This window comes from Notothenia rossii (assembly GCF_949606895.1).
Source record: "Notothenia rossii genome assembly, chromosome: 3".
NCBI classification, from domain to species: Eukaryota; Metazoa; Chordata; class Actinopteri; order Perciformes; family Nototheniidae; genus Notothenia; species Notothenia rossii.
In genome coordinates, this window is record NC_136901.1 from 90,848,269 (window position 1) to 90,855,983 (window position 7,715).

The window sequence follows — 7,715 nt, forward strand, 5'->3', positions numbered from 1 at the left end:
AAACATCTATCGACATCTATCGACGGCCAAAATCGGGTTGGTGTGTCCGGGCCTTAAGATGATGGCGACTCAGGCCTGTGAGCATGTAAAGTTAAAGTTAGAGTTTAAATCGGAAAAAATATATACAATGTTAAGAAATGTCAGCCTCGGAGAAGTAATCATATCCATGTGAAAAAAAAATATTAAAAAAACAAACAATCAAATGAATTAAAAATAAATAATAATAATAATAAATAAATAAATCCAATACAAAATATCAAAAATGACTTGCAAAAAGGTCTTTCAAAATAAAAGTGGAATTAAAGTTTAAATTGTGGCGGGAAAAAGTGTTAATGTTTGGAAATTGAAGCCTTGGAGTAGTCGGCATATCTTCTTAAACAAATAAGAAATACATAAAATAATAGTATAGCAAAAATCCAATAAAAAACACAAACATGACCTGAAAAATGCAAACAAGCCCTGAAACCTTTCAAAATGAAAGCGTGAGAGTTTCTCCACAGTAACATGTTTAAGGATGAGAGGAATGTGGTGGTAAATAAAGGGGTAAATAAAGGGTGTGTGAATCCTCCTCCACCCTCCCAGCGCTGTGACCTGAATGTCTCTGTAATTAACAGAAAGTACTAACTGCTATTTACAGTGAGCTTGATGAGCAGGCGGGTGAAGAAGCTACGGTAAATATTTCTCAGAGATGTCAGGAAAAAATAAATATAAATCCTCCTCTAGAGACTTTGATTAATGTCTCCTACCTCCTCTAAGGAAAATTAGGTAAATGGGGAAGCTCGAGAAATAGACGGCAACTGTCTGAAGTACTTTTTTAGATTCACGATACATTACTCTGGTAAAGCATCTGAGTACAAAACAGAACTTTACATTACAGAAGTTGATAAATGTTGTATTGCTCATTTATATTACAATATATGATGTAACTTAAAGTGGACCTATCATGCTATATTGGAAAACATATTGTAGGGCCATACCTACAGAAAACATGTCTGTGAAGTTTTTTGCTTAAAATACCAAACCGATCACCCATTGTAGCCACGCCTCATACTGCTCAAACCCCTCTTTTGCAGCCCTGTAAGCCAAGCTCTACCTGAACACACACAAAGTCACAGCCGAAATAAAAACAATAAGTGTGGCTTGATATTGAGTAAGAAAAAGGTTTATAGGTTGATAAACGCTGTGAGAATGGGTCTGCAGAGAGAGTTTCGCGCGATCCCAACTGTCTGTTATCAGCCTGCAGCACGGAGCAGAAATCAGCAGGGCTGCCTGCACTGAGTGTGTGTGTGGATTGGTCAATTTGGACCAATCAGCGGGGGCTTAACGTAACGGCTCCGCGGACGTAACGTAACGGCTCCACGGATTGGCCCATTTAGTTCCGGGTACGTGCTTTCATAAGCACGTACCCGGAAGAATCAAATGGATGATGAGGTCATGATGACGTTTCACCATAGAGGCGTTTTGGGGAGGTATTTTCTGTGTTAGAGTTTTACTCGCTACAGGGTGTACTTTGAGGGTTTTGACTCTGCAGACCGTTTACATGCAGAAAAACCTTCATAACACACAAGGGGACGGGTAATAACTGGAAAAGCATGACATGTGACCTTTAAAGTATTTTTTAAATCATTTTAGGTCATTTTTTACACTTAGATTATTGTATGCATGAATTTTGAACTGGTCAAAGTGTTTTTATAACATCATGTTATATATGGCTTTCACTTTTCAAACATCATGTCTTTGTTTTGTCATTAAAAACCAGAACATATTTTTGTTTACACTCTAAAAGTGATGTGTTTCCATTCATTTCTAATTCTTCATTTATGACGCGTTTGGATTATCTCCCTGAGCAGATGCACTGAAACTGAAGCGGCCATATGCAAAAAAAAGACAACAACCATAATCCATATGTATGTGTGTGTGTGTGTGTGTGTGTGTGTGTGTGTGTGTGTGTGTGTGTGTGTGTGTGTGTGTGTGTGTGTGTGTGTGTGTGTGTGTGTGTGTGTGTGTGTGTGTGTGTGTGTGTGTGTTGTGTGTAATATCACAGTGCTGTAAGCTGCTTTTGGGTAACACCACATGCTGCGTTCACATAACACACACTGCAGCAATAATGGCCTTCTTTACACCATGCACTGTTTTTTATATATTTATGTTTCAGAAAAAGGCAAATCTGTGCTGAGGACATTAAAGACAGGAACACATTGTTTTTTCTTTCATGTTCCGACATTTATGATCTTTTTTAAGCAACATGTCATTAAAACATCCCAAACATCCAGGAGAAATGTGGGGAAAACTGTTTTTGTGAATGTCATATTTTTCCAATTTAATCGAAATTGTATTTCAAAATCCATTTGTTGTTCTCCAAATCAAACATTTATATGTTGTATAAAAAAATATATATATATTATTATTTGTATTATACGTGTCTCTCCTCTCTTCTCCTGCCTCTCCTCCTCCTCATAGTGCCACTTCCGGCCTGTAGGTGGCGCTCAAAGCAAGAGAGAGGCTGCAGCGGAGCAGAGAGAGAGAGAGGGAGGGTAAGGGGGGGAAAGAGAGAGAGAGACTGAGGGAGATGCACTGTGGTTACGGGTGGAAATGGAAAAAGAGGGAAGACATTGGGTGTATCACTGTTTGTACCGGAGTAAAATACATGTTTTTGTTCCTTTACACTGAAACAATCTACGTTAAATGGGAGAGGTACTCAGATCCCAGTGGGAGTAGTTATCACCGTGTAAAACATCATGTATTCATTAAAAAAATTACAAAGGTATATGCATCAAAACATACTTGAAGTAACAAAAAACCGAAGTACTCATTATTCAGAATAGACATTTGTAATGTTACATATATTTAAATTGAATATAACCTATATATAGACCTGATGTTGTCGGATAATGAAGAGTTTAAAAAAAGTGCGATATGTACATGAAATCGAGGTAGACTTCAAGAAGCAAAACATGTTTAGATGATTAGATTGATTTATTTTACTTCTAGTGTCAATATATATTTATATATTTTGTATGTGTTCTAATGTATTAATTCCCATCCATTCACTCATGTAAAAATGTTTTGTTAAAATTCCACTGTGCCAAAAAATAAATTTCAGATTTGGTTCATCCATCCCTGTGGCATCCCGGGAGAAGTTGCCATATGCTGTAAGAAAAAAGAAAAAGAAAAAAGGACTAAATGTTGGGAGATCCAGAGTTAGTTGTTGGGGTGGATGCTCGCTCCGCCTCCATGTATACAGTGTATAGAGAGAGTATAGGGGGGGGGGGGGGAGGAGAGAGAGAGGGAGGGAAGGAGCGCAGTCCTTTGCCATCTCTCCACTCTCTCCTCACACTCCGTGCAGCGCGTCCTGAGGACCGGCAGCGGAAAGAGTTCAGCGGCAAAACGGTGACTGCGCGTCGTGGTGGAAACTAACCGGAGCACCGCTGCTGGAACTCCCATACCGGACATAGTGTTTGTTGCTTGGGTGATTTTAAACCTTTTACCAACACCACTACCACCACCAGCACCACCACCACATCCCCAAAGAAGCGTGCCATCAGCGGAGGATGCTGTCGGTACAAACCCGGTGGTGACACATCCACGGAGTGCAAAGTGACCCCAGTCCGGACGGGTGTTTTTCTGCCGGATTGACGCACAGCTTTTTGGTCACGACAGAAAAAAAAACTGGACAGAAATAAGATAGTGAGAGAGGAAATTGTGGAGGAATAACCCACCCCAGCTGTCTGTCCGACTGGATTGTTTGATTGGTTTTAAGGTCTCTTCCCCCAGTGTTGTGGATTGTTAATTTTTATTTTTTCACCTCCGTGTGGGTACCGAGGAGGAGCGGAGCCTGTAGCCGGGCTGGAGCGCTCAAAGCTGGGGAAGCGCGCTGCTCTCACCCGGTCCAGGTAAGAACTTCCCTCCACTCAATTCTTATCATGATCAGGTCTTTACATAACAACACCCCGGTGCCATATTGGACATATTCCATGCAGGAGTGGCTTTACGCACGACACATCCAGACTTTTATTTCCATTTTCCGCCTAAATGAGCTCTTAATTAAAGAAACACTCATTAATGTGAGAAGCAGGCGTTTGTAAGGAGCTCTAAAAAGAAACACTTGTTGGTCTAAAAACAAATTGCATGCTCATATTCAGTGTCTAATCTCCACTGATGGGTATTTTACCTATATTACACTACAGTGCTATTGATCCGTATCGATCCCCTCCGTCCTCAACATTACCTCCATGTCTGTCGGTAATAAAAAAGCAGCTTCCTGTTTGGGTCCCTCTGTGTGAAACTGAGGAATAATACAGTACAGTGCATTTTCAGGGAGGGGGGTACAGTGCACAGTTTCCCTATAATGCACACATATGGGGGGTGGGGGGTTCATTACGTCTTCATGCAAAGACTTCTGCAGGGACTGTGTGGATGAGAATATAAAATGGCAGTAAAAGAAAAGCTCCTCGTTACGCTCTTCCCTCTGTAATATTAGAGTTAATCTGCCCTCAGGGACTCGCTAAAAGCAACGATACAACAGTTGTACAAGCAATGCACAAATCTTTGCATATGTATTACCCTGCACACATGAACCCCTCCTGGGCACCTGTAGCCATTTAACACCCTACTGTGATGTTGTGTACATGTAAAGCAATATGAAAGGTGGAGTTTCAGGGTAAACTGTGCAAAGCTAGAGGAGCAGGTGATGATGAACATGCAGACATTCGTCAACTCTGAGGAATCCAGTCCGTCCAGATCCTCCAGTCCTTCCCGGGGCTGAGAGAGGCGTAAAACCTGCTCCACAGGAGAGGGGAGGGAGGGAGGGGGGGGGAGTCGGGGATTTACATGCAAAATGCATCTGCCTCTCCCTGACAGAGTGAGCTGTAGTAGTAATGTGCCTCCGCTGTGGTCCAACAAGAACTCAGCCTTTACAGGAACGCCATGAGAAACTCAGAGATGTTTTTGGTGGGAGCGCTAGTGGGAAAATGGGCGGTGTTGCTTGTTCCTCACACTTGACCTTTAACCCCCCGTTCCCTCCAGCTTTGAGTACTCCTTTGTGACACAAAGACACTTAAAACCCCCTCAAGCCCGTCGCAATCACATCCTCAGCGGAGAGTTCATGTGCCGGAGCATCCACCTTTGGTGAAAATGCAAATATGCGGCTGGCTTTATTTTGGTGTTCTAGGACCTAAAATGGGTTCAAAATAAGATGTAGCCCTCATGTTTGTGGCTTTAAATATTCATTAATGTCAGAAAAATGGTTTCTAGAAAGCTCACTAAAGCCCCTGAGGTTCAGATTGTGGTTTCTAGAGTTTCCCTCGTGCATTTTATCAGAGGTAAGCCTCGTTTTCTGCCTGCTGGTACAGTTTATTAACCCTCTCGCTCTGAGCATTTCTCAAAACCTCTCAAGCCTGTCGCAATCACATCCTCAGCGGAGCAGCAGCAGTGTTTATCTGCCGGAGTAACAAGAGCATCCACCTTTGGGTGAAAATGCAAATCTGCAGCTAGATGTTTTGGGGAGTCCTCTAAAATGGTTCAAAAAAAGATGAAGCCTTCATGTTTGTGGCTTTAAATCTCAGTTGAACCTCCATTAGTGTCATAAGAAAGGTTCTAGAAAGCCTATGAGGTTCTGATTGTGTTTTATGGTCAAACAGCAGTTTCCCTCGTGCATTTTTACATACATTAGCTCAGTTTTCTGCCACTGTTAAAGTATATTCAGTCGCAGTCACATCCTCAGCAGAGCAGCAGCAGTGTTTATCTGCCGGAGTAACAAGAGCATGCACCTTTGGGTGAAAATGCAAATCTGCTTCTGGCTTTTAAAAAATGTTTTAGCCGTAGACGTAGCCTTCATGTTTGTGGCTTTAAATCACAGTTGAACATTCATTAGTGAAATAGAAATAGTTCTAGAAAAGCCTCAGAGGTTCAGATTGTGTTTTTTTGGAGTTTCCCCTTTGTGCATTTTTACCGGACATTATCCTCAGCAGAGCAGAAGCAGTCTTATTTGCCGGAGTGACAAGAGCATCCACAGTATTTGGGTGAACATGCAAACCTGCAGCTGGCATTTCTTTGTGTTCTAGCCTCTAAACATTTTTCAAAAAAAGATTTAGCCTCCATATTTGGGGCTTTAAATCACAGTTGAACACGTTCTCATCATAAAAACTGTTCGAGGAAGCCTCCGAGGTTTCCCTCCCATTCAATTGGACATTTGCTCAGTTTTCTTCCCATGTAAAAGTATATTCAGGTGTATTCCCAGTAAGTGGATGAGGTGGAGATCCTCTCACTGAGCCTTGCAGGCGATTTGGACTCCGGGGGCGAGGTCGGGAGGTTTTGACACCAAGCCTTTAAAGAAACCTCTCATTTTGAGGTGCAAGCGTCCAATTTTCCCCACATAAAACAAACGTCTCCGTCATCCACAGCTCTGCGGGAGGGTTGGGAGGTGGGAGGATTAGTCAGAGGATGAACCGGGAAAAAAGGACAATGTGGAGGAAATGGACGGTCGGACAGAGTGCACATTTATGCGTTAAAACATTTGAGATCTTAAGCGAGCCGTGTTGATGTCCGTCATTCAAAACGGGAGACTGGGAATGGAAACACATGCACATCCCGGCTCCGGGGAAGGAGAGGCGCTTCAGATTTGTTTTTTTGATGTTAGTTCCGGTGCCACAACAAGAGAGCGGATAAGAATGAAGACGCGTAGGACTCAGAAGCAACATTTAGGTGTTTCAGAAACGCTCAACTGATCAGTTCTTAGGATCTAGGGTTGGGGTTAGGGTTGTTTCTTCTTTGGTGGTGTTTGTAATGACTGGAAAACATCTTTGGCATCTTAAAACAAACTTTGGTCTTCAGAGAGCTCACATTCAATCGACTTAGTGACAAAACAAAGTGATTTTCGTCGGGTTTCTAGAGATCTTTTCAATGGACGACCACATGTGTTGGCCTTTAGTTGCCATTCACGTCAAAAACTCGGATACTACATACCGGTTAAACTGTCCTGTTCCCTTAAAGCCTACACATAAGAAGTAAAACCATATCATTTTGCTTCATTCTTACCATTTTCAGAGGTTTGATGAGGAACATTTTAGAAGAAAAAAGACAAAATTATACTAAAATCTAAAGAAATTGGCATTGATTTGCTGATGTTTAGGTGCTACACTAAATGTCCTCTCACCTTTAAGGCTGGAAATAATATTGTAATATCTTGGAATGTAAGCATTAAAACCATATCATACCATTCTTTAGGGGTTTAAGGAGGACAACATCCAACGTTTTAGAAGAAAAAAGCCAAAATGATACAGAAATCTGAAGAAATGCGTATTATTTTGCGTACTCTTAGGTGATACATTGAATATATTTCATCCAAAGATGTGATTTATTTCTGTTTCGTGCTCAAATGAAACACAAAAATGCCAACATGATACACACCATTAGGCTACACCTGTAACCAATCAAAGCTGCCATTACATGTGAAGTCATTCACCTGAGGCAACTGTCGTCTTCCTGTAGCTTTGATTACAAATACAGAAAAAGGGGTTTCGGAGAGGTCACGGAGATCATTATAAATCACACTGAGGGAGTCATAAACATCCGCGGCTAATTCAATGTAAATGCTTCTGTTGGCGGTCGAGACGCAGATGGACAGATGTTGTCATTTCCTGCAGAACGACGGCTCCAAAAGCACTTTTATAGAGCCCGCATTATATTGCTGTATTGATTATTTTCCTCTTGCAAGT

At 41.6% G+C, this 7,715-nt stretch overlaps 1 protein-coding gene across 1 annotated transcript in view; it reads left to right on the forward strand.

The window, feature by feature from the left end:
* Positions 1–3,492: 3,492 nt before the first annotated feature.
* LOC307031193 (protocadherin-1-like) overlaps positions 3,493–7,715 on the forward strand; it is a 238,401-nt gene continuing 234,178 nt past the window's right edge. The window contains 1 exon segment of the mRNA XM_079668078.1: positions 3,493–3,893. The gene's annotated coding sequence lies outside the window, so the exon portion shown is untranslated.